General features: G+C 45.1%; 1 long non-coding RNA gene and 1 pseudogene across 1 annotated transcript; one reads left to right on the top strand and one right to left on the bottom strand.

The window, feature by feature from the left end:
• The first annotated feature begins 240 nt into the window (after positions 1-240).
• On the top strand, positions 241-1,793 carry LOC125924748 (heterogeneous nuclear ribonucleoprotein A1-like; annotated as a pseudogene).
• Positions 1,794-6,434: 4,641 nt separating this feature from the next.
• Positions 6,435-7,570, bottom strand: LOC125924796 (uncharacterized). The gene is made up of 2 exons (XR_007458581.1): positions 7,498-7,570; positions 6,435-6,639 (listed from the first exon to the last, which is right to left on the bottom strand). It is a non-coding gene; the product is annotated as an uncharacterized LOC125924796 (long non-coding RNA).
• Between the last annotated feature and the right edge of the window lie 2,012 nt (positions 7,571-9,582).

Consider the following 9,582-nt stretch of genomic DNA (forward strand, 5'->3'; position numbering starts at 1 on the left):
TCATATATATATATATATATATGCTTTATAATGACCTGTTCCACGTTAATACGTATATATATTAAGCATATAAGCATATATATATATATATATATATATGGCACTTACTATATATATATGTATTAAGATTGAACAGGGAATATAAACTAAGATAAAACAGATATTAAAATAATAAAGGACTTTTCTGCCCTCGGACACCGGTGAGTAAGCACGGTTAAAGTCTCCCCTCCCACCGCCATCATGTCTAAGTCAGAGTCTCTCCCAAAGAGTTTGAACAGCCGCGGAAGCTTTTCATCGGAGGTTTGAGCTTTGAAAGAACCGATGAGAGTCTGAGGGGCCACCGTGAGCAGAGAGGAATGCTCACGGACTGTGTGGTAATGAGACGTCCAAACACCAAGGACGCCAGAGGCTTTGGGCTTGTCACGTTTGCCACCGTGGAGGGGTTGGATGCAGCCGTGAATGCAGGGCCACACAAGGTGGATGGAAGCGTTGTGGAACCAAAGAGGGCTCTCTCAGAGAAGATTCTCGAAGACCTGGCGCCCACTTAACTGTGAAAAAGATTTGTGTCGGTGGCCTTAAAGAAGACCCTGAAGAATATCATCTAAGAGATTACTTTGAACAGTATGGGAAGATGGAAGTGACTGAAATCATGACGGACCGAGGCAGTGGCCAGAAGAGAGGCTTTGCTTTGTAACATTTGATGACCATGACTCCGTAGACAAGATTGTCATTCAGAAATACCATGCTCTCAGTGGCCACAACTGTGAAGCTAGGAGAGCTCTATCTAAGCAAGAGATGACAGGTGCTCCCTCCAACCAAGGAGGGCGAAGTGGTTCTGGAAACTCCGGTGGTGGTCGTGGAAGTGGTTTTGGTGCGAATGAGAACTTTGGTCACGGAGGAAACTTCAGTGGGCGAGGTGGCTTTGGTGGCCGTCGAGGTGGTGGTCAAAATGGTGGCAGTGGGGACGGCTACACTGGATTTGGTAACGATGGAGACAGTTTTGCAGGTGGTGGACGCTATAATGATTTTGGCAATTCCAATCAATCTTCAAATATTGGACCCATGAAAGGAGGAAAGTTTGGAGACAGAAGCTCTGGCCCCTGTGGCGGTTGAGGCCAGTACTTTGCCAAACCACGAAACCAAGGTGGCTAATGGCGGCTCCAGCAGTATCAGTAGCTATGGCAACGGCAGATGGCAATGGCATTGGCAATGGAAGCTTACTGCTGGGAAACATAGCTTAGCAGGAGAGGAGGGCCAGTGACGTGACGGGGAAGCTAGAGGTTACAACAGATTCGTGAAGTCAGCCGAGCACAGTGGTGGCAGGGCCCAGCTGCTACAAAGAAGACATGTTTTAGACAATACTCATGTGTATACGCAAACAACTCGAGGGCTGCATCTGTGACTAATCGTATAACAGGTGACTTTAGTTTCTGTTCTGTGGAAAGTGTAAAGCATTCCAACAAAGGGTTTTAACGTGGATTTTTTTTTTTTGCACCCATGCTGTTGATGGCTAAATGTGATAGTCTAATCATGATGCTGAATAAATGTGTCTTTAAAAAAATCATGATGATAAAGGAATCATGTGAACATTAAACAAACAAATTTAAAAGTTTAGAAAAAAATGGATAATTTCCCAGGAAAATACAATTTTGTATGGCTGACTCAGAAAGAAATAGCAACCCGAATGGACTTAGAATCCTTAGAGAAATTCACTCTATATTAAAAATCTACCCAACTCTCCCCCATCTCCCACCAAAAAGAAAGAAAGAAAGAAAGAAAGAAAGAAAGAAAGAAAGAAAAGAGAAAAGAAAAGAAAAGAAAAGAAAAGAAAAGAAAAAGAAAAGGAGGACAAGAGGGGCACCTGGGTGGCTCAGTCAATTAAGCCTCCGACTTTGGCTCAGGTCATGAGCTCGTGGTTGTGAGTTCGAGCCCCACGTCAGGCTCTGTGCTGACAACTCAGAGCCTGGAGCCTGTTTCAAATTCTGTGTCTCCCTCTCTTGCTGCCCCAACCCCATTCATGCTCTGTCTGTGTCTCTCTCTCTCTCTCAAAAATAAACATTAAAAAAAAGAAAAGAAAAGGAGGACAAGGAAGAGTTGGAAGAGGAAGAGGAAGGAAGGAAGGAAGCAAGGAAGGGCAAAGAACCATCACTGAATCCAAAGAAATCACAAATGGTTCCAGACAATTTGGATCACCCAGACTTTTCTCAAGGATGACTTAAATTTCTTCTCTGAGGAAGGGCAATTCTATTTTCCTTTAATTTCTTGAATTTTCTTTGGTAACGTTTGCTTTCTTTTCATCAAATATTTAAAGGGAGGGGAACAGGTTATGAAAATATAGTTCCTTCATTAATAGAAAAGTGGCCAATGTGAGATAAATTTTGTATGTAACTCCATTTTAGGGGAATAGTCAATATTAATTTTAAAATTGTGTGTGGGTTGAGGGGGGCCACTCTACACCTATTAGAATGGCCATTTGCAACAACATGGATGAACCTAGAGGACGTCAGACACAGAGAGCCAAATACTGCAGAACTCACTTGTATGTGGAATCTGGAACTATCAGACTTAGAAACAAAGAATGGTGGTTACCAGATGCCAGGGGAAGGAGATTATGGAGAGATGTTGATTAAGGGGTAAAAGTCTCAGTTGTGTAAGATAAATTCTGGAAATCTAATGTACAGCAATGTGGCTATATAGTTAACAATATTGCATCGTATAATTGAAATTTGCTGAGAGGGTAGATCTCAAGTGTGCTCACCATGCACTTGAAAATTATAACTGTGTGAGGTGATAGATATGTTAATTAGCTTGATTGTGATAAATATCTTAAGAAGTATACAGTCATCAAATCATCGAGTTGTATACCTTAAATATATATGATTTTTAATTGGATTGAAAAGAAATTCAGTTATGGCGTCAGCTCTGTGGCAACACTTTCCATTGCTAGGGTAACATCCACCAGGATGCGGTATATGCTCTAAATTACCAGCCAGTATATGGCGATGTTTCTCTTGTGGCCAGGAATCAAGGGGGTAGAAATGGGAGTCACTCCTTTCTCTACTGTCCTTAGGGATCCATTAGTAAAATGTTTGGCTTTTGTTCCACAGCTTTGGGATCTACTGATTTAAAGGTAAATCCCAAAGGAGAAAGCTTCCACTAGGAAACACAGCAGTGGGTTTTTGACTGGAACCTCACATGCTCTACTGATCATTTTAGGCAACTCATGCCAAGGAACAAACTAGCAACGACAACAACCAGTCTCCATACTTGCTGACTGGGGTGATTGATAGATCCTGACCATCAAGGAGAAGTGAGGTCAGGGAAGAGTATGGCTGGAAGATAGGAGATCCTTTAGGCTGCCTGTTAGCCTTCCTGTGTCCTGCAATAAATGTTAATGGAAAACTACAACAGCCAGTACACTCAGGATTGCTAATGGCCCAGACTGTTCTGGAACGAAGGCTTGTTTCACTCCATCATGCAAGATTATGACTAGCTGCCCTGCTTGCTGAGGAAAAAGAAAATACAGACTATGGGGATGCCTGGGTGGCTCCGTCGGTTAAGCGTCTGACTTCAGCTCAAGTTATCATCTCACAGTTCGTGGGTTTGAGCCCCGCATCAGGGTCTGTACTGACACCTCAGAGCCTGGAGCCTGCTTCGATTCTGTCTTTCCGTCTCTCTCTGCCCCTCCCCAGCTTGTGCTCTGTCTCTCAAAAATGAATACACCTTGAAAAAAAATTTGAAAAAAAAAAGAATAGACTATGGTAGCAAAAGAGAAAACTAATAAGTACCAGCTATGACTACATGACCAGTTGTAGAAATGAGGAAGATAGTATTTATTTATTTTTATTTTTTTAACATTCATTTATTTTTGAGAGAGAGAGACAGAGAGACGGAGCACAAGCAGGGGAGAGCAAAGAAAGAGGAGACACAGAACCGGAAGCAGGCTCCAGGCTCTGAGCTGTCAGCACAGAGCCCAATGTGGCACTCGAACTCATGAACCATGAGAGTTCATGACCTGAGCTGAAGTCGGATGCTTAACCGACTGAGTCCCCCAGGCTCTCCTAGGAAGGTAGTATTATAACTGTCCCTTGCTTTGATATGAACATATTCATAATAAATATTATCCATTGTAATTTTTCTAATTCTCCTACTTTTTAACATAGGATTGTTAATAGCAGTGAACTTTATATCCCAGTGTTTAAATTCAGGGCTGAAGGTGACACATAACTCGGCTAGGAGAGGTCTGAACATCATCCAGTGAGGGACAGCAGTGACACGTGAGTGTCTGTGTATACCTCTTTTGGGGAAAGGGTTTGCATCTTCCAGCTGTACGTGGGACAGCTGCATCATGTTATATAGAAGCCTGATTTTACTGTTGTCTTTACTTGAAAATTCAATGTGGTTTAAAACAAGAGAGAGACTTGTATAGGCACGCCAGGGGGGAGGAGTGCGTTGTGGCCGTTTGTATGGCACCACCTTGTAAACTTGGAGCTCCATTTCCCAGAATTCCATTGCGTGTATGGTTCCAGGTTGTAGTTGGCCAAAAAAGGAACCCATGTGAAATTTAGGAGGCAGAAGTAGGGCAGCGGTCATTATTCTCCAATGGTCATTTTGTTGGCCGCTATGATGACAGATGGTTGTAGAGGTGTCCAACAGTTTCCGGCTGTAACTCACTCCCACCCTCTTCCGTTGTATGCCCAGCTCCTCTTCGGAATTTCTGGCCCTGGTGATCAACAGCAGCCACTGACTCCCCTCCAGATGCTTGACTCGGATCCCCAGAGGTAGTAGCAGCTTCCCTCAGACCTTTCCACGAACTCCCCCTTTGCAGCTCCCTTCCGGTAGCTTCATGGGCGTGGCTTTTCAAAATGACCAATTGGTGACGCCATCTCTGACCCTCCAACTTTCTACAGCTCTTCCCACGCAGGAAAAAGTTATTATTTTTCCATAAGAAGTCCTTTATCCTGTAACACACAAAATGACTCGTCTCCCTCCCTGAACTCCGACTGCTCCAGATGAAATCAGACACATCATGAGCAACTTCTTGGCCGTATCTATAAGAGAGACTTCCCCTTCTTTATCCATTCCTTCTTCCTACTGCCTGGAGTGCAGACGTGATGGCTGGAGCTCTAGCAGCAACTCTTGGACCATGAAGGAGCAGTCTCACTCTATGGACGGAGGAACAGCGAGAGAAGAAGCCAAGCTGGTGATTGTGGAGCTGCCATTTACACCCGCTTCCCTCTGGCTTTTTGACATGGAAGGAAATACATTGCCGTTTAGTCTGTTCTAAGTGCAAGTTTTCTATCACTCATACCCCAAACTAGTCTTCTCTGGAATACTGCCTGAAGATTTTTTCTTTTTATTTGCTGCATGATATTCCATCAGATTAATATACCTTATTATATTTAACCATTTCTCCTTGTGGACATAGGCTCCGAGGTTTACGCCAGCGTTCAGATATTATAAATAATGCGGCCGCAAATATCTTTGGGAATATATCCTCTGCCCTTCCTTATTTATAAACCTCTCCCTCCACCCATATGTGGAGGGAATTTTGCAGTCCCCATCTTTGTAGGGAGCATCTGGAACACTAGAGTGCTCCAAGTATGTTTGAGCAGGGATGGATAAGTGAATGAATGCTCCACGACGCTAGTCGTGGTGTTGCAATGCTCAGTCTGTCACAGGCCTTCCCCAGTGCTCATCCTACTGACCAAGTTCTTACCTAGGATGCCGCATCCTACAATCATCTCAAGCCCCCCCCAAAATAAATAAATAAACAGCACCAAGATGCAAGCTAATGTTCGTCTTAATATCAAATCCGTGCATTTTGTGCCTCCATCCATCCATCCATCCATCCATCCACCCATTTCTTCAAGAAACATTTATGGAGCCTCCCTGTAATGCATCAGGTATAGTATCTGATGCTGGGGATGCAATAATGGAAAAGACCCAGTCCTTCATCTCAAACAGGTCACAGTCTAGTTGGGAGACCGTTGGAAAAGCAGTTACAATGCTGAGGGACAAATACTCTGATGGGATAAGATCTAGGTGTCGTGGGTTAACGGAAGGCCCTTCAACACAGTCAGGGCAAGGGGGAGAGAGGATATAGAATTCTTCAAGGGGTGAGCTCCACAACGTGGGGAGGAAGGTGGAGAATATTCCCAGGAAAGGAGAACAAGGCCCTTTCATGGATCGTGTGTCCTTCGCCGATGGCCAGTACCTACTCTTAACTTTCTTGAGCCTTGTCCCTCACTCCTAGTGACTCAGAGATACCTGGTGTGATGGTTCAGACTCCCAATCTCACTTCCTACTGTGCTCTTTAACTATCTTGTGTTCTTTGTCGTCTTTACCCCTCCCCAAACTTGGCCTTGAGTTTGTTTTCTTATTTGAGCCTGTGTTCGGTTTCCTGGGGCTGCTGTAACAATGAACCGCAAATGGCAGTTTAAATAACAAGAGATTTACCGTCTCACATTCAGGAGGCTGAAGTCTGGGATCAAGATGTCAGCAGTGTTGGTTTCTTCTGAGGGCTCTGAGGGAGGGTCTGTGCTCAAGTGTTCTTTGGCTTGGAGATGGCATTCTCCCGGAGTCTTCACGTTGTCTTGCTTCTTTGTGTGTTTGTCTCTGGATCTAAATGTCTTCTCACTGTAAGCATACCATCGTATTGCATGGGGGCCTACCCTCATGACCTCATTAACTCAATTATCTGCAAAGCTTATTTCCAAATAAGGTCACATTCAGAGGTACTGTGGTTAGGACTTCAGTACCTTTTGGAGGGATACAATTCAACCCTCCACAGAACGCGAGATCTCACCTCCTATCTAATTGTTCCTGCTCTGTCCCACCTGCTGCAAGGTGACGTTTAGGAAAACCACCACCAAAAAGTCCTGATGGTCCTGCTTGTGATTTTTTTCATCACTAATGTCCCCATGTTGTGGCTGGTGTTTAATGAAATTGACCACCTCCTCTGTGGGCTGTAACTATAAGGCCGAGGAAATGAACGACAGAGAAACCGATCTGACCTGGCAGTGAGGCCATTTCCAGGTAGCTTTTTGCAGATCCCCACCGTGTACTTCATTCTCATAAGCCATATGCAATTAAGCAGTGAGCCCCCCTGAGTCAGGCCCTGCTGCTCCCTATTGTCGAAACGAACATCTGGGGTAAGTAACGATAGCTGGATCACAGGCGCACATGAGGCTGCGTTCGGCCGTGTAGGCGGGGTGCAATGTCAGCATGAATGTCTGTTACAGGCTGCTGGGGGGAGGGCTCACTTGAATAACTGCTCAAAAAGGGAGGCCTGAGAGCACAAGTGAGCCACCCACCGCTTCAACAGAGAAGCAGACGCTTGCGGCTGGGAGGTTTATTAGTAAACCTGTTCCAGAGCCTCTTAACGAGCACGCCTGGATGAGTTTCCCAGGATCCGTATTCGTGTTAGTGTCCCACCCACCTGCCCCGGGCCCTCCCAAAGGTCACCTTCAGGTTCACTGAATGGTTCCCATATACCTTGAAGCCTTCTCAAACACCTGTCTCTTCTGCCTTAGGACTTTCTGTGGCCGGAGGACCATCTTCCCCAAGGGCAAAGCAGGCTGGGATCGCTGCAGAGTTAACTTCCGATTTCCCAGGTACGTCCTGCACCTTGTCTCAGAGGGTCTCCAGCCGAAATGAGCCTCTGTTATCCACAGTGGCACCTGCGAATTAACAAACTCACCCTTTATTGGGTTCCCTCCCTTCTCTGGTTTACCTCCCCCTGTTTCCTGGGATTCCCTCCCAAATAAACTACTTGCCCCCAAATTCTCATCTTAGAGCCTGCTCTTGAGGGGACTCACATTAAGTCAGGGCTTATAAACCCCCGAAACTCTAGGCAAACGTATGCATGCCTGCGTACTTTTCTGGGAAAGGGTACACGATTTTCATCAGCTTCTCAAAAGTTCTTACCCAGCACCCAAATAAGGGTAAAAAAAAACAGTGCTCATCATTTCATGGATAAGAAGAGTTATTTCTGTCAGGTTTAATCAAATCACTTTCAGCCTGGGAAGCCAAAGGGAATGGAGTTAATATTTCAACTTGTTGACAGAGCAGCTTGATGGGAAGCAGGATGTGTGGGAGTTAAGAACAGGAAAGATGTTAACATACAGTCCCCATGTGCTGTTTCCTAGGCCAGTGATTGTCTAGGGCTAATCTGGTGTGTGGTGGGGGAGGGTGGGGGGGAGGTGTTATTTTATGTCAAGGGGAGAATGGCCAGTCACAAAAAGACAAAAATTATATGATTCCACATATATACAATTCATGGAGGTAGAAAGTAGGACGGTGGTTGCCAGGGGCTGGAGGGAGGGGTAAATCGGGGGGGAGTTGCTCAACGGGCATAGAATTTCAGTTTTGCAAGATGAAGAAGTTCTGGAGTGTGATTGCACAACAGTGCGAACATACTTAATTCTATTGAACTACACGCTTAAAAATGATTGGAGTGATAGTTTTTACGTTTTGCATATTTTACCACGATGGTCAAAAAAATGTTTTTAAAAGATGTTACTGAGCTCAGTAAACAACAACCCACAAAGGTACTGTGACCCTCCCCCACCCCACCATATTGGCACTCGGTCTTTTCAGAGATTGGCGCTCCCCCACAGTGTGTAGTAAGGACTTCAGGGACTCAGCAAGGCCTATGTGGGGGGAATACGGAAAAGGAGGTGAGGGGGTGGCCTTGCTCCCTGACCTAGGCGTGACTTTAAGCAAATCCCTTTGATGTCTTGGTGAGTCGAGGACAACAGTCACTGTTGCGAAGCATCCTGGATAATTGCCAAGAGAGTGTCCACTCAGGAGGAAGGGGGCCAGGTGTTGGGCTGAGAAGCTGCTCCAACAGGAACAACAGAAATGAAGAAGAGGGAGGAGAAAGGTCAGTGTGTTGTGTGAGGAGTGAGTACCAGGGAGGCAGATAGGAAACAGAAACTGGGGATTGGAAATAGCCAGGAAGGAACTAAGGATGAGGAAAGACCAGACAGTGAACTACTGGCAAAGATGCTTTAGACCGATGGGTCTCTCAAACTGTGGTCCTTGAACCCCGAGGGGTGTGGAGACAGATTCTTGGTTCTCAGTGCTCAGTAAGGATATTTAAATGTTGTTTTCCTCTTATCATGAGAGCTAAACAGTGATTTAAGTATATCCTACATAATATGGCCTTTGTGTGTACGTAATTGCTAAGCAATCCCCTCAAGTTAGAGACCTTGACTTGTATTGACTTCTAGAGTTTGGCCTCTGTTGGATGGGCTCTTAATAGCATGGTATCTGCCACTGTCCTCGTGTCCAAGACCTGTAGGGTCATAAATGGCCCCTGGAAACCTTTTCCAGAGTACGATTTTAGTCCCCCTTTTATTTAGGTATTGAGGCTCAACGTTTGCCGTTGTGAAAATGACGGGGATTTGCAGTAACGCACTGTTGTGACTGCTGCCGGTGGATGGAAAATGCAAGTGAGATGCTGGAGTCAAGGACCCAGCAAAGGACACTTAGCTACGCTGCCTGAGCAAAGGTCTTACAGGAGTGTGAAAATCCTAGGTGGAAATCCTAGAGCTGGTGACATAAAGAAAACTTGAC

This window comes from Panthera uncia, chromosome D4, assembly GCF_023721935.1.
Source record: "Panthera uncia isolate 11264 chromosome D4, Puncia_PCG_1.0, whole genome shotgun sequence".
Classification (NCBI taxonomy): domain Eukaryota; kingdom Metazoa; phylum Chordata; class Mammalia; order Carnivora; family Felidae; genus Panthera; species Panthera uncia.